This window comes from Hyla sarda, chromosome 1 (genome assembly GCF_029499605.1).
Source record: "Hyla sarda isolate aHylSar1 chromosome 1, aHylSar1.hap1, whole genome shotgun sequence".
Classification (NCBI taxonomy): Eukaryota; Metazoa; Chordata; class Amphibia; order Anura; family Hylidae; genus Hyla; species Hyla sarda.
In genome coordinates, this window is record NC_079189.1 from 216,418,803 (window position 1) to 216,446,149 (window position 27,347).

A 27,347-nucleotide genomic window follows, 5' to 3' on the forward strand; every position below is an offset into this window, starting at 1 on the left:
CCCTATATAAGTAGTAGTTAGCTACACAAGGGCCATTTCTTTCCTAGCAGCCTCCCAGTCTGACTGGGAGAGCATGGTAAGTGTGCTGTAACACCTTGTTCACACTGGTGTGGTGCTGTGCGGCGTCCGTTGCCGCCGTGGCGCCGTGTCTGTGGGGGGGTGCGGCCCATAGACTGGTTTGAGTGGCACTGGGGCCGCTCTGCCAGTGGGTCGTTCCCCCCCCCCCCCCCCCCCGTGGGCACTGGTGCCGCGGTGGTGGTGGTCGCCGCCCGGTGCTACGCCATTTTATGCTAGGGACATTAGGGACCCACTCTAAATAGGTGGCCTTGACGTGGCGAGTGGGCTTGTACTTTTTGATCAAAAATGTATACTGACTACCTGTTAGTTTTTGATATTATGCTGAGAAGCAATTATTTCATTATACAAGATTGTAGATGTGCGACCATGCCTGTTTTTTCTACCTGAATTCACATTGTGTTTTCTATCCCCTCTTTTTTTTTTTTTTAACATGTGTCTGCACTCTTCCCCACCCCCTCAGCCCAACCCTATATAAGTAGTAGTTAGCTACACAAGGGCCATTTCTTTCCTAGCAGCCTCCCAGTCTGACTGGGAGAGCATGGTAAGTGTGCTGTAACACCTTGTTTACACTGGTGTGGTACTGTGCGGCGTCCGTTGCCGCCGTGGCGCCATGTCTGTGGGGGGGGGGGTGCAGCCCATAGACTGGTTTGAGTGGCATTGGGGCCGCTCTGCCAGTGGGTCGTTCCCCCCCCCATGGGCACTGGTGCTGCGGCGGTGGTGGTCGCCGCCCGGTGCTACGCCATTTTATGCTAGGGACGTTAGGGACCCACTCTAAATAGGTTGCCTTGACGTGGCGAGTGGGCTTGTACTTTTTGATCAAAAATGTATACTAACTACCTGTTAGTTTTTGATATTATGCTGAGAAGCAATTAGATCATTATACAAGATTGTAGATGTGCGACCATGCCTGTTTTTTCTACCTGAATTCACATTGTGTTTTCTATCCCCTCTTTTTTTTTTTTTTTTTTTTAACACGTGTCTCCACTCTTCCCCACCCTCTCAGCCCAACCCTATATAAGTAGTAGTTAGCTACACAAGGGCCATTTCTTTCCTGGCAGCCTCCTAGTCTGACTGGGAGAGCATGGTAAGTGTGCTGTAACACCTTGTTCACACTGGTGTGGTGCTGTGCGGCATCCGTTGCCGCCGTGGCGCTGTGTCTGTGGGGGGGTGCGGCCCATAGACTGGTTTGAGTGGCATTGGGGCCGCTCTGCCAGCGGGTTGTTCCCCCCCCCCCCCCCCGTGGGCACTGGTGCTGCGGCGGTGGTGGTCGCCGCCCGGTGCTACGCCATTTTATGCTAGGGACGTTAGGGACCCACTCTAAATATGTCTCCTTGACGTGGCGAGTGGGCTTGTAATTTTTGATCAAAAATGTATACTAACTACCTGTTAGTTTTTGATATTATGCTGAGAAGCAATTAGATAATTATACAAGATTGTAGATGTGCAACCATGCCTGTTTTTTCTACCTGAATCCACTTATGAGGGGAGGACAGTGTGCTCCAGTATGCTTAAAAAAGTATTTGTGCACAACACCAGCAGTACACACCAGTGCTGCAGCACACAGTCGCTGTGTACTACACCCAAAATTACACTTTCTCTCTCAATCTCACTCTTTTCCATATCAGTGCTTCTAGGCAGGATTTTTGCTTGAGCTGAATCGCTGCTGTTCTGTGCAACACGCTGCTCTCTGTAATAGAACGCTGTAGACAGTGACTGGGAGGTAAATCACTGCAGTAAGAATGCTTTTCTGTGAAACACACACTGCTCTCTGTCCCTCTCTCTCTGTGCAATAGAAGGCTGACTTGACTAGGAGGTGAATCTCTGCTGGAAAAAAACTTTTCTTTGTAACACACAGGGCTGTCTGTCCCTATCTATCTCCCGGCAGTGAAAGGCTGAAGTGACTGGCAGCAATATGGCTGCCGATTATATAACAGGTTCTATCACAGGGGTGACTGGCTGCTGATAGGCTGCATGCTGCATGTGATTCAGGGTCATCCCGCCTACCTTGTGCTCGTCTTCCCAGGATTCCTTGCCCCATGTCCTCACATGTGGATCTGCCATTTTAGATTCCCTGGAGCCTGGACCACACTAAATGGAGTTTAATGAAGCGATTAACGTGATCGAATCGGGGCAATAGTCGCATTCTTTGTGAAACGAAATTTTCCTGAAATTCGTAACGAATTCGGATTCATCAGATTCAATTCGCTCATCCCTAATTATCAGACAAAAAAAAGAGGTTTCTAAACTTTTTCAACTCAGGCAACCTCAAGTCCACTAGAGACCGTAACCTGTTGTTGGTACAATATCTGATCCAGTTCCTTTCCACAGATTGGGTAACGTATGTGCTCGCTTTTCAGTGAAGTGTTTTAAAGTTTGGACCATGTAAAAGTCTCATGCAGATAAAATGATTAGACAACTGCTTTATATATATAGGACTAAATATAAGGTATTTTCTTATTCCAACACCATCATTACTGGGAAGTAGTCTATAGAACCAACTCTGGGTATCATGGACTATGGCTGTGCAATTATCTGTCAATTTGATAGACTGGGACTTTATGTATATTTTATTACAACTGTTCATGTGAAAAAAAAATTGTTAAATCATTATCTTGGCTGCAGTTCCTGCACTCACCACTAGGTGTCAGTATACTGAGTATTGTCACTGTTAGGTCTATGCTGATTCTGCTTATACCCAGCAGCTGCCGCCTCTGTCTGGTATTTCAAGTTCTCACACAGAACAATACAGGCAATGGTAATAAAGACACATTGAAGGACATGTTTGTGACATCAGAGATTGGGCAGCAGGCTTCACCTTGGAACTGAAATTTGGGCTGGACTGGATTTGTGTATTTGAGGTGATTTTTCACATTGTTTTGCGGGTGGTACTTCATGTGTACCTGTGCCAAATTTATTAAAATGGTACACAATCTTCATGAATAGCTAAATAGCTGAGATCTAAGTAAGGTTTAAAGTGTAGACTGGGCTGGAATGAAATTGCGTAAAAATTAACAACAATTTAACATTTCTGTATTCGATGAATAAGATACCACTGCAAAGGTCAAAGCAAATTTGAGTTAATCCTAAGGAATTTTGCTAAAATAACTTAACCCCTTAAGGACCAAGGGTTTTTCCGTTTTTGCACTTTCATTTTTTTCCTTACCTAAGAAAAAATCATAACTCTTTTAATTTTTCACCTAAAAATCCATGATGGCTTATTTTTTGCGCCACCAATTCTACTTTGTAATGACATCAGTCATTTTACCCCAAAATCTACGTTGAAACGGAAAAAAAATCATTGTGCGACAATTGAAGAAAAAACGCCATTTTGTAATTTTGGGGGCTTCCATTTCTACGAAGTACATTTTTTGGCAGAAATTACAACTCTTTGTTCTGTAGGTCCATACGATTAAAATGATACCTTACTTATATAGGTTAGATTTTGTCGTACTTCTTGAAAAAATCATAACTACATGTAGGAAAATGTATACGTTTAAAATTGTCATCTTCTGACCCCTATAACTTTTTTATTTTTCCGCATATGGGGAAGTATCATTTTTTGCGCCGTGGTCTAAAGTTTTTACCGGTACCATTTTTGTATTGATCGGTCTTTTTGATCGCTTTTTATTCATTTTTTCATGATATAAAAAGTGACCAAAAATACACTATTTTGGACTTTGGAATTCTTTTGCGCGTACGCCATTGACCGTGCTTAATTGTATATTTTTATAATTCGGACATTTCCGCATGCGGTGATACCACATATGTTTATTTTTATTTACACAGTTTTTTTTTTTTTATAAATGGGAAAATTCTAACTTTTATTAGGGAAGGGGTTAAATGATCTTTATTAACTTTTTCTTTCACTTTTTTTTTAATGCAATGTTATACCTCCCATAGTGGCTATAACACTGCACACACTGATCTTTTACATTGATCAATGGTTTCTCATAGGAAACCATTGATTGATGATTCTGCTGCTTGACTGCTCATGCATGGATCTCAGGCACTGAGCAGTCATTCGGCGATCGGATACCAGGAGGCAGGTAAGGGGATCGTGCTGCTGTCCTACAGCTGTTCGGGATGCCGCAATTTCACCACCGCGATCCCAAACAGCCCACTGAGCTAGCCGGGGCTAGTTTAGTTTCCCTTTAGACGTGGCGATCAACTTTGAATGCCGCGTCTAAAGGGTTAATAGCGTGCGGCACCGCGATCAGTATATACATATATATATATATATATATATATATATATATATATATATATATATACTTTTTTTTCCGATAATGTAATTATTTTTGTGTTGCTGTTTTCCAAATGCAGTAACTGAGAATAACCTTAAGTTATTAGGGGTACATTTAACAGTGGTGAAAAAAAGCTATTTTAAAAGTTTTTTTTTTCACATTTTTTGTTACAATGTACACAGTGGGGGATATTTATCCAAAAAATCGTGCAGACGAAAAGTTGCCCAGTTGCCCAAAGGAACCAGTCAGATCGCTTCTTTCATTTTTGAAAAGTCCTCTGAAATATAAAAGAAGCAATCTGATTGGTTGCTATGGGCGTATGCTCCACTTTTCCTCTGCACCGGTTTTGATAAATCTCCCCCAATGTACGTTCAGTAATGCATTAAAGGACATCTGCAGCGTTACAAAAATGTATCCTCTATCCTCAAGATAGGGGATAAGTGTTTGATCGCGAGGGGTCTGAACGCTGGGGCCCCCGACGATCTCCTGTACTGGGCCGCGGCTCTCCCGTGCAGGGGGCGTGCCAGCTGCAGCATGACGTTGCGGCCGGCACATCTCCTCCATACATCTCTATGGGAGAGGCGGGGAGGCAGCATTCGTGCCTCCCCGCATCCCCCATAGAACTGTATGGGGACGGGGAGGAGACGGGGTGTCACCGTCGACCTCTAGGTCGACGCTACGCGCCTTAACGCTCACCATGAGCGCTTATGGCGGCGCCCCATTAGGGAGATCGGGGGGGGGGGGGGTCCCAGCAGTCGGACCCCCCGCGATCAAACACCTGTCCTGTGGATAGGGGATAAGTGTAATGCCGCTTCAGTTGTCCTTTAACTTTATTGCTTGACTCATTGCGATCATGGGGTACCATATACGCATGTATTTTTTAATTTAACCCCTTAAGGACATAGGGCGTATCCATACGCCCCCGTTTCCAAATTTCCAAATGCTCAGGATACGCCCTGAGCATTTCCGTCCCCCCCGCTAGCCGGAGGGGAGCCGGGGCCGGATGCCTGCTGAAATCGTTCAGCAGGCATCCCGGCATATCGCCCAGGGGGGTCATTATGTCCCCCCATGTCGGCGATTGACGCAGATCGTTGGACAATTCAGTCCAGCGATCTGCGGCGGATTCCGGGTCAGTCGGGTCTCCAGTGACCCGGTGACCCGGAATTACTGGCTGATCTGACGGCCCCGAACAGCCATTGCCTGCAGGGGTGAGGTGGCACTGGTGCCACCTCACGATCGCCCTGATTCGTCGGCCGGTTTCCCGGCCGACCAATCAGGGCGCCTGCTGCGGGCATCACTCCCTCAACCCACTCCGCCCCTCTTCCGAAGGACGTGAGCGGGTGCGGGCAGAAGACCCCGGGTGCTGGGGACCCCGATCCCCGGCGTCCCTGTTGGGATCGGGGCCCCAGGAGCAACAGCTCCCCGCATGCAAAAAGGGCATGCTGGGAGCTGTAGTTATGCAACAGCAGGAGTCAGACCACCACAACTCCCAGCATGCCCTTATGGGCATGCTGGGACTTGTAGTTTTGCAACAGCTGGAGGCACATTTTTCTATGGAAAATTGGTCCTTCAGCTGTTGTATAACTACAACTCCCAGCTTGCACAATCAGCTAAAGTGCATGCTGGGAGTTGTAGTGGTGCATCTGGTGGTTGCATAACTACAACTCCCAGCATGCCCGTTGGCTGTCGGTGACTGCTGAGAGTTGTAGTTTTGCAACAGCTGAAGGCCCACTGAGTTAAGTAGCAAACCAGTGTGTCTCCAGCTGTTGCATAACTACAATCCCCAGCATCCCCAGCCAAAGTAGTATGCCTCCGGCTGTTGCATAACTACAAGACCCAGCATGCCCTTCCGCTGTCCGTACATGCTGGGGGTTGTAGCTTTTGCAACAGCTGAAGGCACACTGGTTGCAAAACACTGAGTTTGTTACCAAACTCGGTGTTTCACAACCTGTGTGTCTCCAGCTGTTGCAAAACTACAACTCCCAGCATGCACTGATAGATCGTACATGCTGGGAGTTGTAGTTTTGCAACAGCTGGATGTTTCTGCCCCCCCCCCCCCCAATCTGAACGTACAGGGTACACTCACATGGGCGGAGGATTACAGTAAGTATCCGGCTGCAAGTTTGAGCTGCGGCAAATTTTCTGCTGCAGCTCAAGCTGCCAGCGAGAAACTACTGTGAACCCCCGCCCAATGTGACTGTACCCTAAAAACACTACACTACACTAACACACACTAAAATAAAATGTAAAAAACACTACATATATACATACCCCTACACAGCCCCCCTTCCCAATAAAAATTAAAAACGTCTGGTACGCCACTGTTTCCAGAACGGAGCCTCCAGCTGTTGCAAAACAACTACTCCCAGTATTGCCAGATAGCCACTGACTGTCTAGGCATGCTGGGAGTTTTACAACAGCTGGAGGCACCCTGTTTGGGAATCACTGGCGTAGAATACCCCTATGTCCACCCCTATGCAAGCCCCTAAATTAGGCCTCAAATGCGCATGGCGCTCTCACTTTGGAGCCCTGTCGTATTTCAAGGCAACAGTTTAGGGCCACATATGGGGTATCGCCGTACTCGGGAGAAATTGGGTTACAAATTTTGGGGGGTATTTTCTGCTATTACCCTTTTTAAAAATGTAAAATTTTTGGGAATACAAGCATTTTAGGTAAAAAAAAAAAATTTTTTTTACATATACAAAAGTCATGAAACACCTGTGGGGTATAAAGGTTCACTTAACCCCTTGTTACGTTCCCCGAGGGGTCTAGTTTCCAAAATGGTATGCCATGTGTTTTTTTTTTGCTGTCCTTGCACCATAGGGGCTTCCTAAATGCGGCATGCCCCCAGAGCAAAATTTGCTTTCAAAAAGCCAAATGTGACTCCTTCTCTTCTGAGACCTGTAGTGCGCCAGCAGAGCAATTTTCACCCCCATATGGGGTGTTTTCTGAATCGGGAGAAATTGGGTGTCAAATTTTGGGGGGTATTTTAAGCTATTACCCTTTTTAAAAATGTAAAATTTTTGGGAAACCAAGCATTTTAGGTTAAAAAAAATTTTTTTTTTTTTATATATGCAAAAGTCGTGAAACACCTGTAGGGTATTAAGGTTCACATTACCCCTTGTTACGTTCCCCGAGGGGTCTAGTTTCCAAAATGGTATGCCATGTGTTTTTTTTTTTTTTTTTTGCTGTCCTGGCACTAAAGGTGACATGCCCCCCAAAAACCATTTGTCGCTCCTTCCCTTCTGAGCCCTCTACTGCGCCCGCCGAACACTTTACATAGACATATGAGGTATGTCCTTACTCGAGAGAAATTGGGTTTCAAATACAAGTAAAAATTTTCTCCTTTTTACCCGTTGCAAAAATTCAAAAATTGGGTCTACAAGAACATGCGAGTGTAAAAAAATGAAGATTTTGAATTTTCTCCTTCACTTTGCTGCTATTCCTGTGAAACACCTAAAGGGTTAATACACTAACTGAATGTCATTTTGAATACTTTTGGGGGTGTAGTTTTTATAATGGGGTCTTTTATGAGGTATTTGTAATATGAAGACCCTTCAAATCCACTTCAAAACTGACCTGGTCCCTGAAAAATAGTGAGTTTGAAAATTGTGAAATTTTCATTTTTTTCATCAAATTTGGGGATTTTTCACCAAGAAAGGATGCAAGTTACCATAAAATTTTACCACTAAGTTAAAGTAGAATATGTCACGAAAAAACAATCTCAGAATCAGAATGATAAGTAAAAGTATTCCAGAGTTATTAATGTTTTAAGTGACAGTGGTCAGATGTTCAAAAAATGCTCTGGTCCTTAAGGTGAAAAAGGGCTCGGTCCTTAAGAGGTTAAAAAAAAAAAAAGTGGCATCAATTTTTTTCTGTGTACTTATTTTTCCTTTTGATGTTATTATTTATATACTTTGCTATGTTGTTTTTTATTTTATTGTGATCGATGCGTGTCAATGGTGACAGAGGAAACTCCCAATTTTGTGGTAGCTATTGTCCACATTGTGTAAGTTGGTAATCTTCCTAGAATAGGTATTTCTCTATTCTCAGCAGTTGCAGGGGGGTCCTGGGTGTGTATTACAGCGGGCCTCCTGCTGTTTGACTGTATGGGCACAGTGACAGTGCCTGTGCGATCATCCAGAGCTTGCTATTAGCCCGGGTTATATTGTATTGGCCTTGGCTATCAGCCAAAGCAGAGCTTAGGCTGAACTGTAAGGCTATGTTCACACAGCAATGTGTTCATGTAAAATCTCTGCGGAAATTGCCCCTGACAGCTACGACCATTCGGGAATGCGCCGTCGCATAGACACCAGTGCATTCTGTGCATTGTCAGCAGAAACAATAGACTATGCAGCTGTGGGATTCCAAAGTGGAATTCCACATGGAAAATCTGCTGTGTGAACATAGCCTAAGGGGTTAAATCAGAATATAGACATATCATGCACACTTACCATCACCAGTCCTACAGTGCCAATTGTTTTATTCCAGCGCAGCTGCAACTTTCTTTTATTACTCTAATTTGGTCATGTGATCACCTGTCTAACTGTCCAACTCTTTTAGTGCCTAAAGTTACAATAGGATATCACACTCTGACTTTCTGTGGATTAAAGGGGTTTTGCAGCTAAAAGTAACTTTTGCCCTATGCACAGGATAGGGGATAAGTGTCTGATCACTCCTGAACAGCACCCCGGCTCTCTGAGAGGAGCGTGTGCTGGAGATGGTGCGCACTCCATTCATTTCTATGGGCGTGCCTAAGATGCCCAGGTTTCTTCAGTGCTCCCATAGAGAATACATGGAGCACAATTTTTACACCCCTCTCCATCAGCTTTAAAATAACCACTAGAAAAAAAAAAAGTGTGGGCAACCATGATACTTTAATAATTAACATGACTACCAAAAGACACTTGCTCATAACTGCAAAATATTTTACCATGTAATAAAAAGAAATTTAATAATTGCTGAAAAATACTGAAACCTTTGGCCTCTGTTTATTATACAGTGATCCCTCAACTTACAATGGCCTCAACATACAGTAGTTTCAACATACAATGGTCTTTTCTGGACCACTGTAACTTGTAACCAGACTCAACATACAAGACTACAGACAGTCCAGATCTGCAAAACAAGTCAATGACTGGAAGGACTGACCAATCAGAATGGGCATTTACTGGTTAAACACCTGTATTACTGAACTGCATGCACTGACTGGCTGTCTGGTAGCGCTCCCTACAGTACAGGGAGGTACTACATATTCTGTACTATTCTTTACCTGTGCCACAGTTTGCTGCTCCTTTGGACACCAGGTGAGGGCGGCTCCATTTTACTTTTTTAGGACATTGCATGTACTGTACAGGACCCTGAAGAAGCTCCGGTCCTCTACATAGACAGTGATTTACAGCTCCCAGCAGATCTTTCTTCCTTTTATATGTAAGGATTTGCTTTATCTATATTAGTTATCTACTTATTTTTCTTTAACCCTCACTTCTTCCTATTTTTGGATGACATTTTGTTGGCTTCAGAACCAATTACCAAGTTACCATAGAGTTATGGTCTCAACATACAATGGTTTCAACGTACAATGGTCGTCCTGGAACCAATTAATATTGTAACTTAAGGGACCACTGTATATGGTAGAAATCACACGAGGAGTCAATTATCAGTTTTGCATGTGTTTATTTAAATCATAACATTGAAACCCAATTTGTAGAGGCAAGACGCAATGATCTTGTCTAACTTGTTAGTTCTCATACTAGCGGCATGACTACGCTGTGTTATACACGTGTATTTTGTCAAGTGAACACACAGTCATCTGCAACTTATGAGACATTTGATGCACTTATTGACATTAGAGAAACCGTCCTTGTAGATAAGTGTGGCCAAACACTACACAATTCCTTTCTTATGTCATTGCCTTTGTAATACAAATCCTCCAGGTTACTTCCAGGTTTATAAATAAATGTAAAGAGTCTCACCAGCTGAAGGGCTTGTCCCCAGTGTATTTTACGCTGCAGATCCGCCAATGATGAACCCTACAGTGTGCCTCCAGATTTGCCTGCTCGAAGCGGCAATCCGCCACTATGAGCAGACACACTACAATGTGCGAGTCGACGCATTCATGTGCAGTATACTTTCTCACATCTAAGCCTGGCTCAGGGAACGGCCGCAATGTGTGCGAGTACACCGCACATGCGCGCGACAACTCGCACTTCGCAGTGTGTCTGCTTGTAGCAGCGGATTGCCGCTCCGAGCAGACACACTGCCAAGTGTGTTTGCCTGTCAACCCTCCTGAGGACGGTGCTGCTGCACCAAAACTTGTAGAGGGGGTCAAAATACTGATTTTAATTAGCACTATAGCTACCCAGTTTAGGAAGGGGGACTACATACCCCGGAACATGTATATGAGTGGGTTTATCCCTAATTCATTCTGAATATCTGGGGCTTTACTGCAGTTTTTTAAAATCACTGTTCACATTCATTTTAACCCCTTAACGACGCAGGACATATATTTACGTCCTGCGCCGGCTCCCGCATCACATCGCGTCGGTCCCAGCGCTCATCAACGGCCGGGACCCGCGGCTAATACCACACATCGCCGATCGCGGCGATGTGCGGTATTAACCCTTTAGAAGCGGGGGTCAAAGCTGACCGCCGCTTCTAAAGTGAAAGTGACCCGGCTGCTCAGTCGGGCTGTTCGGGACCGCCACGGTGAAATCGCGGCATCCCGAACAGCTGACCGGACACCAGGAGGGCCCTTACCTGCCTCCTCGGTGTCCGATCGGCGAATGACTGCTCTGTGCCTGAGATCCAGGCAGGAGCAGTCAAGCGCCGATAACACTGATCACAGGCGTGTTAATACACGCCTGTGATCTGTGTAAAAGATCAGTGTGTGCAGTGTTATAGGTCCCTATGGGACCTATAACACTGCAAAAAAAATGTTAAAAAAAAGTGTTAATAAAGGTCATTTAACCCCTTCCCTAATAAAAGTTTGAATCACCCCCCTTTTCCCATAAAAAAAATAAAACAGTGTAAAAAAATAAATAAATAAACATGTGGTATCGCCGCGTGCGTAAATATCCAAACTATAAAAATATATCAGTAATTAAACCGCACGGTCAATGGCGTACGCGCAAAAAAATTCCAAAGTCCAAAAAAGCGTATTTTGGTCACTTTTTACACCATTAAAAAATGAATAAAAAGTGATCAAAAAGTCCAATCAAAACAAAAATCATACCGATAAAAACTTCAGATCAAGGCGCAAAAAATGAGTCCTCATACCGCCCTGTACGTGGAAAAATAAGAAAGTTGACATTTTTAAACGTATAAATTTTCCTGCATGTAGTTATGACTTTTTCCAGAAGTGCGACAAAATCAAACCTATATAAGTAGGGTATCATTTTAACTGTATGGACCTACAGAATAATGATAAGGTGTAATTTTTACCGAAATATGCACTGCGTAGAAACGGAAGCCCCCAAAAGTTACAAAATGGCGTTTTTTCTTCGATTTTGTCACAAATGATTTTTTTTTCCATTTCGCCGTGCATTTTTGGGTAAAATGTCTAATGTCACTGCAAATTAGAATTGGCGACGCAAAAAAGAAGCCATAATATGGATTTTTAGGTGGAAAATTGAAAGGGTTACGATTTTTAAAAGGTACGGAGGAAAAAACGAAAGTGCAAAAACGGAAAAACCCTGAGTCCTTAAGGGGTTAAGAAGCAATTACATAAAAGTTAAATCTTAATGAGGGAGGGGTTCCTACAAGGGATTTTGTGCCCCATGATCATTTGGTGTTCAGCTGACTCATGCTTGAAAGTTGAAGAGGTTAACAGTGGCTGCATCAAGGAGTGGATGAAACAGTGAGGTGACATCTGCAATTTTACATACCCATTTAACTCCTTCAATACTATGATAGATAGATAGTATTCATACAGGAATGGGGCTTCCTTAGGCTATGTCCAAACTGAAAATTTCCATGCAAAAATTCCCCTGACAGCAAACATGCCAGCTCTAGAACCGCTCGGAAATGCGCCATCTCATAAATATGTCTATTTTTCTGCGGACTCTGGAATCTGGATTTCCCGCAGCAGATACATCTCCCCGCCTCTACTGCGCACAGCAGCACAATAGCATGGAATAAATTACTCTGCAAGTACTACGCCTATTAATGTGGGTAACCCCTCCTGTTACAGCTGTTCACCTGCACAATATCCCAGTATATTGGGTTAAGTGTGTTAAACAGGCTGTCAATTTCTCTTTAAAGAAGCAGTAGGTAATGATGTCATCCTGTGGGCTACAAGATGACATCATCACCTACCAGATCCCCTCCTACTAGCTTCTAGCTCCCTTTTCACATCATCTGCTATCTCTATGGAATCAGGATATATACAGTAGTAGTTATACACCTCCCCTGAGGCTGCACTCACACATTGCATTTATTGCTGCTTTTTGCTGTGATTTTAACCAAATCATGGCAAAAATGGAGATTGTACAGCAATTGTGCAAAATATGTGCACAATTTTAGAAAATCACTGCAACAACAGCTAAAATGCAGTATAAATGTGTGAAAATGCAGTAAAAATTCAACATGTGAACACAGCCAAGTAAAACTCAATTGTCATTATAAGTCAAAACTCTTCATTTTGCTATATCTCTCAAAAAAATTTACTTTTAGTAAGAAAAAAAAAACTGCAAGAAAACGGCACAGTGTGAACTGACACCAATCCATGCATCTAGTGAGTTCACTTGGGTGATATCCAGCACCAGCAGCCTGATAAGATGACCAGGTGCAATGATGAAACTCCCCAGCCAAAGCCAGAGGATTCATGGGATAATGCAGGCAGGATTACACAACCCACATCATTGTGCTTTTGTAAACCAAGATAGAGCTTTTCCCATGTCTGCCACATCAGCAAAAAGAGGTAAGAAAAATGCATACACAAAAACCTCCTCATCATTCTCTCATAATAGCCTATGCTGCACTATACATACAAAAATTTTTTTTTTCTGGAGTGCTTCTTTAGGATAGAGTCACACATGTGGTACATTGCTGCATATTTTCTGCAACTGATTTTGATACCCATAGACTTCATTGTGTAGGAAAATATGCTACAAAAATATGGCATGTGTGAACCTTCCTTAAAGGGGTAGTCCAGTGGTGAAAAACTTATCCCCTATCCTAAGGATAGGGGATAAGTTTGAGATCGCGGGGGGTCCGACCGCTGGGGCCCCCTGCGATCTCTCTGTACGGGGCCCCGGCTCTCCGCCGAGATAGCGGGTGTCGACCCCCGCACGAGGCGGCGGCCGACATGCCCCCTCAATACATCTCTATGGCAGAGCCGGAGATTGCCGAAGGCAGCGCTTCGGCTCTGCCATAGAGTTGTATTGAGGGGGCGTGTCGGCCGCCGCCTCGTGCGGAGGTCGACACGCCCCCTTCCCGCGGGCTGTCGGGGCTCTGTACAGGAGATCGCAGGGGGCCCCAGCGGTCGGACCCCCCGCGATCTGCAACTTATCCCCTATCCTTAGGATAGGGGATAAGTTGCTCACCACTGAATCACCACTGGACTACTCCTTTAAGGGTGTATTCACGCGTACAGTATTCTGCACTTATGCCCAAGCAGCAGATTTTATTTTAGTGTAAACGAAATGTCTGAACACTGCTTCAAATTTGAAGATGCAAGTCCTGCTCATCAAATATGTGCATGATACTAAATGTGTGTGAATAGACCCTTAAAGGGGTATTCCAGGATTTTTTTAAATTTGACTAAGCTACAGGGGCTGTAAAGTTAGTGTAGTTCATAATATAGTGTCTGTACCTGTGTGTGACGGTTTTCTCACAATTCTTATATGATTTTCAACACAATATTTATTTTTAGCAGCATAAAAAATGACTGTTGTCTCAGATTTTTCCCAGGTAGCAATGTGGCCAAGACCTGATTCACTAGTCAGCTGATAACAGGGAGCTTGTCTGTTTCAATGAGTGGAGGGATCGCTTGGTGGGAGAGAGATCAATCTGCAACTAATACAACAGCTGTAGGCACCCTGATTGAAAACCACAGGTCTTTTGAATGGATGCAGATCATTTATGTTTCAATGGGTGGGGTGGCTGATGTGTGGGAGGGAGGAAAATGGGATTATGGGATTTGTAGTCAAAAAAAGAAAACTGAAACAGACAATACCAGTTCACAAAAAGCTAGCCACAGTATTATGGTAATCTCACAACATAGCCATTTAGCCCCAAGACAAGTGCAGATCCTTCCTAAGCATGTCCATTACTGCTGGCCAGGTACGTACTAAAATCACCTTATGGTGGATAACACCTTTAAAGGGGTATTCCGGGCAAAAACATTTTATCCCCTATCCAAAGGATAGGGGATAAGATGTCATCGCGGGGGGCCCCCCGCGATCTCCCTGCAGCACCCACATTCTATGCAGGAGCTGCGTCTTCAGTTTTGGCAACCTCCGGGTTTCCACGCCACGACCCCTCCAATACCTTACGTCTTAACCAGTGCAAAATGTTATAGAAAATCCAGACTTGTAATAAGATTCAGCGTCAGTGGTGCCTGCCAGGGATAGCGAATTCGCAGTAGTTGGAAAAACACAGACAGAGTCAGTGGTCCTACAACTGAATTTCTCCCACCAGCCTAGAGAGAAATGCCTGGGGGAGCTCAGTGTCCAGTTTATTTGTGCAGACAACAAAAGGAGGGTTTTCAGTAGCCACTCCTGTAGTACCGAGCCACACCCATACATACAGTCAGCATTAGGTTACAAGGTAAAGATTCAGCCTACAGAAGATATGACACACCTCCATGTGCCATCAACAAACCCCCCACATCTGCTGCTATGGTGGCCAGTCGACAACATATGAACCTACGCCATATCGCACAATATGAAGGCAATGTGACAACTTTAATATTTCCACGACACCAGTGGCACAGATGGGATATTCCGTCCCCCATGGACTGGTTAGAACTTATGGAAATTTTATTTACACCCTTAAATAAAAGCTTAGACCCTCCAACCCCCTTGTGTTTTTTTTCTGTCCTCTCAGACAGAGGTTGCAACTGGTGGTGGGGGTTCTATTCTATTGCTAATCAGGACCCCCCTTTTTTTTCCTTCTTGTTATACGTTATCTTATATTGTTGACTCCTTGGGCTATGTTCCTAGCCCCTCTTTTCTTTACCTGGCAGCTTTGGCTACCAAATGTGTATTTCCTCTAACCTGTTATAGGTCTTCTTGCTTCCACATTCTGCCGGCTTCTCCTCTGAGCACGGCGTCCTGCGCTGCGTTCCACGTGTGTGGGAGGAGACAGCGTCTCGCTATGCTCCCGGCTCTCTGTAAGTTCCTGGCTTCCTGCCTGTGAGCGCACGCTGCGCTCCAGGGAGGGGGCGGGTCGGAGGTGGCGGAGTCTGACGTCACTTCCGGCCCATCGGCCGTTCTTACTATTAACTTTATTCAGAGGTGTGGGTTTTAACTTTGTTCATGTTCAGAGGTGGGGGTTTTAACCCTTTCCTCTGCTGTTTCTACTGCATACCATGATTATTTATTATTCTTGATATTAAGAAATTTTTTGTTACTTCCTCCCCTATTTGGGAGGAGCTTATGCCCAATTAACCTGAGCCCTATTTAAGGCTGCTCAGTAGGGCCTGGCGGCCTCCTTGGGCGGTGGTGTCTGTTTTGCAGCCTACTTTACCTAGGATTGCTATCTGAGCTTTGCTGCCTATAGCCTTGCTATCTCTGCGACTTTGTTGCCCTTTTTTCCCCCCTCTGCTTTCCTTGTGGTAAAGCTTTTTTCTGAATTAACGTTTTTTCTCCTTCTTCCCCTTCCCATCTTTTAACTGCTCTTATTTTCCAGAGCATATCTTCTGCTGACGGGTCTTGTGAGGCTCCTGCCAAGAAGTTGACCTCCAAAAGAAAGCACTTACAGTGCCACGACTGTCAGACCTTGTTAGAGGACAACAGTTTTCTCACTGTCCCTCATGCCGTGCCAGATACCAAACCCAGCAGGAACCCACTATTCAAGACATGGTTTTCTGGGTCAAAGATTTCGTGTCCTCTAACATAAATACCATGGGAGCTTCCATTGATGAGCTGAAGCTGATGGTGTCCACCACTAAGCGTTCAAGACCAGCTTCACTACCGAGATCGATGGAGGTGTCCGGGGAAGCATCGCGTGATGAATCCCAGTCCTCTTCATTGGAGGAAGAAGATAAATTTCAGTATTTTTTCTTCCCGGCTGAGACTTCAGGGACTGTGTACAGTCCCTTAGCTAGACGACTGGCTTCTCAAAGCCTCCTCCCAAGTGGTCCTTTCCCAATACATTCAGACCACTGTGTCCTTTCTCCATCAACTAGGCTGGATAATCAATTGAAACAAATTCAATCTTCAACCAGCCAGGCCCGTGAAATTCCTAGGGTTCATGATAGACTCCATAGCGATGTCTATTCATATAACTCCCGAGAGAAAGCTACGGGTACAGGACACAGCCCAATCTCTAGTAGTTCCCAAGCGGGTAACTCTCCGCTATCTAATGAAGATGTTGGGACTTTTGTCTGCAACCGCGGAAGTGGTAGCATGGGCTTTATGGCACCTACGTCCGCTTTAGTCAGAAGTATTTGCCAAGTGGGATCACAGTCCGAAGGGACTAAATTCCGTGCCCTCCCTGTCTCCTCAAGTCCGGTCCTCTCTATGTTGGTGGGCTCACCTTCAGGACAGAAAATCTCTGATCAAACCTGTTTGGATCATACTTACCACAAATGCATCCCTTGTATGTTGGGGAGCGCATCTTCTGGACAAAACAGTCCAAGGGACTTGATCTCCCCAGGAGAGAACATTATCCTTGAATCTCTTAGAGATTCGGGCCATCAGATTGGCTCTTTTCCGCTTTGCCCCTCATATTCAGAGCAAAGCTGTGAGAGTCCAGTCAGATAGCATGACTGCTGTCCTATATATCAACAAGCAGGGAGGTACGAAATCACAAAGTCCCCTGAGAGAGATGGGTGTGATTCTGGATTGGGCAGAATTGAACCTCACCCACTTATCGGCCGTTCAAATCCGGGGTACTCACAATGTAATAGCGGATCACCTGAGCAGAGGCCTTCCAACAGGAGAGTGGTCTCTCCATCCAGACATCTTTCATCAGATCACGCTAAGGTGGGGCATGCCAGAGATCGATCTCACGGCAACAAGGTTCAACGCCAAGGTGGACAGATTCTGTTCCCTCTACAGAGAGGACAATCCCTTGATGGTAGATGCTCTGTTAATCCCTTGGAGGTTCAGGCTGGCCTACATCTTCCCTCCTTTTTCCTTGATTCCGAGGGTATTGATGAAAATCAGGCAGGACCAATCCTCTGTGATAGCCATCATTCCATATTGGCCCAAAAGAGCTTGGTTCACCCAACTCATTCAGATAAGTTAGGGTCAGTTTTGGAGGCTTTCCCCAGAGCAAGCAATAGTGTCAGGGGACACTCACAGCTACCCCAACATACAGATGTTCAACCTGACAGCCTGGAGGTTGATCAGTCCCTTCCAATGGTAGAAGGGCTCTCAGGGTCGGTCTTGAGAACAATGTTGCACTCCAGATCTGAAGCTACTACTAGATCTTATGGAAGAATATGGAACACATTCTCATCCTGGTGTCGGCTACGCCAACTGTCTCCAAAGAATCCTACCATTCCTGCTGTTGTGCAATTACTGCAAGATGGATTGGACAAAGGACTATCTCCTTCCACTCTGAGAGCCTCTCTCCCTCCTCCCATTGTATGTGTGCTCAGTCACACTGGAGGTAACTGGGAGAAGGCTGCATGTCGGCCTAGTGCTGCTGTAATTGCCCACTGGCCCCTGGTTTTTGCTTTTCACGCACAGGTAGGTTAGCGTTAGGTCCCGTGCCACTTGAGAAACCTTGGCGTTGGTGTGCGGGCTCTGGTGTGTCCTTCATATAAGGATACACTGGTGAATGTCTCAATTTTAACATCAGTGTTGAGGGATAGCCAATGTCATTGTATACATCTACCACAGTAGTGCACCTAAATTTCTGTATTGTAGTATTCTAATTGTTACACATCCACACCGTTTATCTGGTTTAGGATTCTATTGTGGCACTTGTAGTCCACTGCAGGCATCCTCCATTGTATGCATTTTTATGCTGGGGATTGCCCCTAGCAACGGACTACAAGGGCAGGATCTGCTCCCCCAGTATAAATGCACAACTGCATTTGGGGTTGAGCACCTCCAGCCATTTGAGACCACGTTTTTTTGTTGTTGTTGTTGTTTTTTTGTTCTGTAGTATATCTGTAGTATACAGCAGCTGATAAGTACTAGAAGGGTTAAGATTTTTAAATAGAAGTAATTTACATATCTGTTTAACTTTCTGGCACCAGTTGATTTGTCCAAAAAAAAAAAATTCCACCGGAGTTCCCCTTTAACGATTCATGTCTATGGGAGTGGGCATGACGGCAATCACGCTCCCTCCCATAGACATGAATGGAGGGGGCGTGGCATGACGTCACATCCCCAGTCCCGGAAACCCGCCGGTTTCTGAAACTGGAGACGCAGCTCCTGCATAGAATGCGGGTGCTGCAGGGAGATCGCAGTGGGTCCCAGCGGCGGGCCCCCCGCCATCAGACATCTTATCCCCTAAAAATGTTTTGCCCAGAACACCCCTATAAGGTAGGGGTTATCTAATATCAGAAAAACATAGCTGCTTCCAGAAACAGTGCCACTTATGTTTTCAGTTTGTATGTGGTCTTGCAGCTAAGTTCCATAGAAGTGAAAGGAGCCACGTTATAATATTATGCACAAGCTAAGTAGAGGTATGGCACCGTTTTTAGAAGAAAGCAGCTATGTTTTTCTTATTTTGGATATCCTCTTTAATTGTCAGAATGTAATTGAGGAACAGATACAACCAAGCAATTAGAAGATAACATACAAGTAGTGACTAAAAGTGAGAGATGCCTCCTTTTAAAAAAAAGTTTTATGTTTGTGCTATTAGTTAAATGTAAAAAAAAAAAAATAAACAAAAATAAAAACTTTGTCCAGATATTGAAAAATTTCAAATTATATAATCAGCATCATTGCATTGCTCTGGGATATTCCAACAACTACACCACCTCAGTAAGGCCCACTTCATCATTTATGAAGCATTGCTTAGAGGCTAAGGGTTTATTCACACGGGCGGAATTTCCGCTGGTGAAATCCGCCGGTGGAATTCTGCGTGAAATGAAAGCCCAATACATTTCGGAAGTGTCAATGGGAGTGCAGAATCCCATAGAATTGTATTGGGCTTTCACTTCAGGTGGAATACAGCCCGTGTGAATAGACCCTTAGTCTCCACATTGACCTACCAAGATGCAGTTTTTGTGGCTTTTTTTTTTATTTTTAAATAGAAGGTTTTATTCTTGGGGTTTATTCCCTTTGATGTTGTGTGCCTCTTTTATCATGTGACTCGAGGATTTCTATTAAAGAAATTGGTGATGGGGGGAAAAAAAAGCAAATCCTATAAACACATTGGTATATTTATGAATTTTTTTGCTCCCTTAAACTTCTGTGGAAGAGATACGCCAAGATTTTGTCCAAAAAAAAGCAATAGTCTCAACATGCTGCCATTTTAAAAAATTTCACTGAGCCCGAAACCACAGAGAAACACCAAAGATGAGTGAAAAAACTCAAAAGGAAAGAATGCCAAATGAGTAACATCTGGCCAGAGCATTTTTTCACAAAAAAAAAAAAATGGTGTCCTTCATATGTGCCATTTATTTATTTATTTTGCTTAGCTTAAAGGTTACTTCCAAAAATATCAAACTATTAAAGGAGTACTCCAGTGCAATGAAACTTATCCCTTTTCCACAGGATAGCGAACAAGTTTTAGATTGCAGGGTGTCCGACCACTGGGACCCCCACAATCTTCTGCATGGCACCCAGACAGTCCCCAGCAAGGGGAGCCGTGACTGATGTATCCCATATAGAAACATGGAAGGGGCGTGTCAGCCGCAGCTTCCTGCGGGGGTCAGCACGTCCCCTTCCTGGGAACTGCCGGGGTGCCGTGCAGGAGAACTTGTTTGCCAAATTCTTCTTGGAATTTCCAAGGGGACATGTCTTGCATTTCATTGTACAGCTGAATGTTAGACTGAATAAGTAAAGTGAAGTCATATATTGCATTATACACGATGGTTAATAGATTCTCATCCAGTGGTTTAAGTAATTTTGACTTGAGCACTAAAGAAACTTAATTCCTGCACATATATCTGCAGAAGACATTTTCCACATACGCATACTAGAGTACTTCAGATTGCCTAAAATTCTACTAATAGAGAAGATAAAAAAAAGGGAACAACCTAAAATGGGCACCTTGTGCATTAAATGATAAGTAGTAATTCAATATATACTGCTCACCTTGAGTGTATATAATATACACATATCACCCTTACAACGAGGGGTACGCCAGATGGAGTCCATCGTGCTGCTGCCGTAGGGTGGCGGTATACAACCGCAGGAGAACCAGGAGTAAGCAGAGAAAAATATACCTTAGCCTGCACTGAATTCAGCCTACTAAGGGATTTTTTTTCTCCGCTCACTCCTAAAATTCTACTAAGTAGCTATAAAGTTACTATTTCAAATGGATCATGGATTCTGTATGACAACAATGAAAATTAGGGAGGATTTACTAATACTGTCTAAATTTTAGATGGACTGTTTGTACATGCGCCAGATTTATCAAAGTGATATAGATTGTTTGATAAATCTGGCTTATGTGTACACTGCCTATTCTAAATTGAAATCTTGCATTATAAGTAATTAAAGAAGTGTTTTCTTTATGATTATGTGAAAGTCTATTCAGCAGCATAAGACTTCTGCTTCACTGTTAAGGGAAATCTGTCTGTTTGAAGACAAATAGCAGGAAGTACGTACCTGGCAGGCAGTAATGCACATGCTTAGGAAGGATCTGCGCTTGTCTTGGGGCTAAATGGCTATGTACCATAACACTGTGGCTAGCTTTTTGTGAACTGGTATTTCCTGTTTCACTTTTCTTTTTTTGACTACAAATCCCACAATTCCATTTTCCTCCCTCCCACACATCAGTCACCACACCCATTGAAACAAAAGACCTGTGGTTTTCAATCAGGGTGCCTACAGCTGTTGCATTAGTTGCAGATTGATCTCTCTCCCACCAAGCAATCCCTATACCCATTGAAGCAGACAAGCTCCCTGTCATCAGCTGACTAGTGAGTCAGGTCTCGGCCGCATTGCAACCTGGGAAAAATCTCAGACAACAGTCATTTTGTATGCTGGTAAAAATAACTAGTGGGGTAAAAATCAAAGAAGAATTGTGAGAAAATCGTCATACACCGGAACAGACAATATATTATGAACTACACTAACTTTACAGCCCCTGTAGCATAGTCAAATAAAAAAAAATCCTGGAATACCCCTTTAAAGCCATTATGCTATTTCTAATGTCGTGCTTGGCAGCATAACCTTTAGGCCATGTTCACACGGCAGAATTTCCATAACAGATTCCGCATTAGAATTCTGCAGAGATTCCGCTGCAGCAGAGTCACTTTGAATTCAACAGAATTCTGCTGCACTGTGCACACGGCAGAATTTCCGGCCCAGTAGTACCTGCAGTTAAGAAAAGATCACAGCGGGTGTCTCTTGACACCCTCTGTCTTCCTCCTGTATAATGTATAGATGCGGCCATCCACCCTTCTATGGTCCCCTGAACTGACGTTTATACACATATTCATATTTCCCACAGAGAGCTGTGATTGACTGGAGCCATCTGGCCAATCACAACTCAGCGGGAAATATGAATAGGTGTATATATCCGGCAGTGCAGGGGACCATGGAAGAGAGGTCGGCCGCATCGATACATTATACAGGAGGATTGCAACGGACCCGAGTGATCTGTCTGTTAGTACTGGTACTACTACTCCCATCATGGAACAGTGTGTTCGATGCTGGGAGTAGTAGTACTACCTAAAAAATAAAAAAAAGTAAAAGTAAAAAAACACACACACACTACATTTTTATTATTGTCGGCAACATTTTTAGTGCCCACATAAATTTATCCCTGTTTAAAAATTTCGTTATAAAAAAGATACATTTCGTTAAATACAATTTTTCCATCACTACTGTATCTTTTTTATTATAATTTTTTAAATGGTACCCTACAAAATTTTATTAAAAAAGATATATCCATCCCTTTTTTTGATTGCTAAAGTCCAAAAAAGAATAAGAAACTGCCTGCAAAAATTCCAAAGTTAAAACCCACATGGCGTTTTCCACGATTTCAGGGAAAAAAAAACCATAGGCTCAACATGCTGCGATTTTGCAAAACGGCCAAGGAGCGGAAAAAACGCCAAAAGGATTTTAAAAAACGCCAAACTGAGTGGAAAAAGAATTATGTGATTTCTCATTGATTTACAGCTAACAGTGTTTTTGGCCGAAAAAACGCCATGCGGCAAAATTGGCGTTTTTTCTTTGCGTTTCCCCCCCCCCCCCCTAAAAAAACAAGTGGAATTCCAGCCTAAATGTGGAGCAAGACATGTAAAACTGTTTTTCCATGCACATTATGCCATAATTCTGGTGCATTTATCACTGAACAGAGAAGATTTGGAACACTTAGTAAATCTACCCAGGAGCATAAATTGTGACAAAATAAGGGCGTAACAAAGACACAACTTTTATTCTCTTACGGCCTGCAAAATACTGGCAAGTTTCAACAGAGCCTAAATTTGACCACACTTGTTTGACAGCTATTCCCCTGACCCTCCCTATCATAACCTCGCTCAGCGTGCACATGTTCTCAATGGGCAGAGGAGAATATGTCGCTGTAACTTAGGCATCTTTAGGATCATGGATCAGGCATGTTAAAATTCAGTCAAGGCACCATCACAGACATTAGATAGTTGGCACCTTAAAACTGTTGTGTTAATTGTCCAGCCTGCCAACCCCCTTCCTGGCATCATCAGTTTGCTCATGCTGGTAGCAGCTCTACATACCGTATATACTCGAGTATAAGCCGAGTTTTTCAGCACGATTTTTCATGCTAAAAACGCCCCCCTCGGCTTATACTCGAGTGAACTCTCCACCTGTCAATCCCTTCTCAGTGGTCTTCAACCTGCGGACCTCCAGAGGTTGCAAAACTACAACTCCCAGCATGCCCGAACAGCCATCGGCTGTCCAGGCATGCTGGGAGTTTTAGTCTTGAAACCTCTGGAGGTCCGCAGGTTGAAGACCACTGCGGCCTTCGTCATCATCCAGACACTCCCTTTAGTTTTCTACACACCTCCCCTCGGTGGGAAGAAAGGAAGAGCTGGTCCGGGCCATCTATGCTGCGGGGACCGTCTGGTGGGGAGGGTTAGTCGTTCCGGGCTGTCCATTTTCACAGGGGGGGGGGCCTCTTCTCCGCGCTCCGGGCCCGAACTAGTGACGTTGCCTTGACGACGACGCACAGGGACGCGCATGAACGTCCCTGTGCGTCGTCGTCAAGGCAACGTCACTAGTCTGGGGCCGGAGCGGGGGGGGGGGGGGATGATGACGGGGGGATGATGTATTTCCCACCCTAGGCTTATAGTCGAGTCAATAACTTTTCCTGGGTTTTTGGGGTGAAATTAGGGGCCTCGGCTTATATTCGGGTCGGCTCATACTCGAATATATACAGTAGTTTTTTTAAGATGTCTACACACTTCCTGGAAAAAAGGTGTTTACCAGGAAAATATTGCACGTGTACACCTGTAAACACTGTTTATCCAAATCCAGAGTACAAATGAGAGTGCAAATCTCATGTACATGATCTGGATTATCTCGTGCATAATATTATTCTGTATCATACATTTATACTTCCTGTTATTTATCCAGAAGCACATGGATATATGTGTGTAAATGGTTGAGACATGAACCCATGTGCCCAGAGTATGTTCTACATAACTATGCAGAGATACTGGTCATGACTCAGTGATCCGGGATAACATATAATTACAGTCATGATACGATTTTCACTGACATATCTGCAATGTCCACATTTTTTCACTAACAATGTAATCTGCAAATGGCTTATTTTTTGCCAACTAAATTGTGCTGTTAGGTTGTGTGGTTAAGGGCCATGTCCTGAAACAACTCCTCCCTCCCCCATTTGGATTTTAGTTGTGAAAAAAGTGAATCATGGTAGATTGAAGCTTAAAGGGTTACTCCACTGGAAAACATTTCTTTTTTTAATCAACTGGTGTCAGAAAGTTTAACAGATTTGTAAATTGCTTGTATTTAAAAATCTTAACCCTTCCAGTACTTATCAGCTGCTGTATGTCTCAGAGAAAATTCTTTTCTTTTTGAATTTCCTTTCTGTCTGACCACAGTGCTCTCTGCTTACTCCTCTGTCCATTTCAGGAACTGTCCAGAGCAGGAGCAAATCCCAATAACAAACCTCTCCTGCTCCAGACAGTTCCTAAAATGGACAGAGGTGTCAGCAGAGAGCACTTTGACAAATAGTAAAAAGCAAAAGTAGATCAGCTCACCCACTCTTCATAGATAGCACACCTCCGAAATATAAGTCCTGGAGCACGGATTCAGGGAGCCGCCACTCCCTGTAGACAGTGAAGAAAAAATTAAGGGAAAAAAATCCAGCTCCTGGTGAAAAGCAGAAATCCAAAAACTTAACTTTTAATCATTCACATTTAAAAAGGGGGTTCACACTCTAAAATCAGGAGTAAACGCAGACGCGTTTCCAGCTGTTGCTCTTAGTCATGGCCAGAGAGCATTCTGGTCAGACAGAAAAGAAATTCAAAAAGAAAAGAACTTCCTCTGTAGCATACAGTAGCTGAAAAGTACTGGAAGGATTAAGATTTTTAAATAGAAGTGACAAATTACAAATCTGTTTAACTTTCTGGCAACAGTTGCTTTAAAAACAAATGTTTTCCAGGGGAGTACCCCTTTAAAACACAACTGTCACCAGTGTTTTACCACTCAGACTACCCACATGAGCTCACTGTTGTAAACACATGTAATGCAGCCATACCTTTGGCTGCTTTATCCGTCTGAAAATCATGTTTGGATGACAGTCAGCAACAGTTGGATAGGCGTGGTTTTGCAATGGCCGCCATGCCTATGCTTCCTACATAACCGCCTGGACTGCTGCCAGAAAAACAGAGGTCATCAGCACATGCGGCTCTGACATCCTGGACGCGCGCGCAGCTTGACTTACCAGAGCGAGTGCTGGCTCCCTCCGCGAGAGCTGGCTCCTGACGGCTGAAACCTCTGTGCACCTGCAAAGGCTCATACTAGTGTTTTCATGAAAATTCTGGGGCAAAGTTTACACTACATTTTGGGATGTTGTAAAATTGTAAAAAAAATATATATATTTTTTTAAATAAATGTTTTTCCCCCCAAGGTTATGTATTGCATTTTTAAACCTGACAGCAAACACTACTATATGTATTTTTTTTAACTTTATTTATTTTTGAATGAGGTCTGAACTTACTATTTGGTTTGGCTTATATTAAACAGGAGGCATGTTTGCCATTGGTCCTTTGCGCTACTGTCACAGTATTGCATGCGTTTTTGCTGCTAAATTATGGTTAAAATGCTGTGGTTAACTGCAATTTGCTATGTTGCTTTTCACAGGAATTCAGAAAATCAAGGTAAAGACATGGCAGTATGACGGTACTGCAACAACACTGCAAATAAAACATAATACTTTTTTAGTAGGCGTACTCTCACGCACATCATTATTGGATTCTGATTCTGATGTTTTAGATAAATCTCTTTCGGTGTACTTTGCCTTTGCCTAGTTGGGTGTTTTCCATATGTGTTTGCAGTTTTGGTAGATATTTACACTGGTAAAGATTGATAGACTGTTATGTTTTTTATTAGTGAGCTATAAAAATGCAGTGATAAAATTTTTTATTTATATTACTGTAATGTTCACACTGTCTGTTTTATCATAAAGTACACTGCACTGTTATATTGCTGTTTTCAGTCCTGTGTCCCCCCCCCCCCCACAAATAATATTTTAGTTTAATGGAGCCATGGATTTTGCAGAACATTTCAGTACACTGCAGACTATTGCTTTACAGTCAGTAAATCTGCAGCAGCTGCTTTATTTATTTCCTGTCTGCTCCTCTACCTGTGACATTGTTCAACACAAGGAAGCATGGTATAAATGCACTCTAATATATAAATGATATAAACGCACCCTTCTAATTCTGTAGAGATTACTTTCCAGCAGTCTTCATATTATCATCACAGACAGTTTTACATTGAAGGGTAAGATCAGTATATAGATAACACAGAATCTACCACCATTTAGAATAGCTAAAGCTCAGATGTCAGCCTCCTCCTTCTTGAAGACCTCTGTACAGGTCCCCAATGCTTCCTTAGTGGTTCAGCTCCAGACTATTGTTGTCTATGTCCACAAGGCTTTCTGGAAAGCATATCTCTAAATGCTGTTAATGGGGTACTCTGAACCTAAGACATCTTATCCCCTATCCAAAGGATAGGGGATAAGATGCCTGATCGCGGGACTCTCGCCACTGGGGACCCCCACAATCTTTCATGCAGCACCCTACTATCATAAGCCTCACATCGCTCCGGGTCTGATGAATCACGATGCAAGCCTATGGGAGGGGGCGTGGCGGCTATCACGCCCCCTCCCACAGGCTTGCATTGAGGGGGTGGCACGTGATGTTACACGGGGGCGGAGACATGACGTCGCGATACTCCGGCCCCGTGATCGTGATTCATCAGACCCGGAGCGATGTTCGCTCTGGAGGCTGATGATAGCGGGTGCTGCATGAAAGATTGTGGGGGTCCCCAGTGGCGACAGTCCTTTGGATAGGGGATAAGATGTCTTAGGTTCAGAGTACCCCATTAACAGCATTTAGAGATATGCTTTCCAGAAAGCCTTGTGGACATAGACAACAATAGTCTGGAGCTGAACCACTAAGGAAGCATTGGGGACCTGTACAGAGGTCTTCAAGAAGGAGGAGGCTGACATCTGAGCTTTAGCTATTCTAAATGGTGGTAGATTGTGTTA

The 27,347-nt window shown here is 43.8% G+C and overlaps 1 protein-coding gene across 1 annotated transcript in view; it reads left to right on the forward strand.

The window, feature by feature from the left end:
* Positions 1-2,834: 2,834 nt before the first annotated feature.
* LOC130304106 (transmembrane protease serine 11C-like) overlaps positions 2,835-27,347 on the forward strand; it is a 63,532-nt gene continuing 39,019 nt past the window's right edge. Inside the window, exon 1 of the mRNA XM_056551906.1 lies at positions 2,835-2,936. The gene's annotated coding sequence lies outside the window, so the exon portion shown is untranslated. The remainder of the gene's footprint in view (positions 2,937-27,347) is intronic.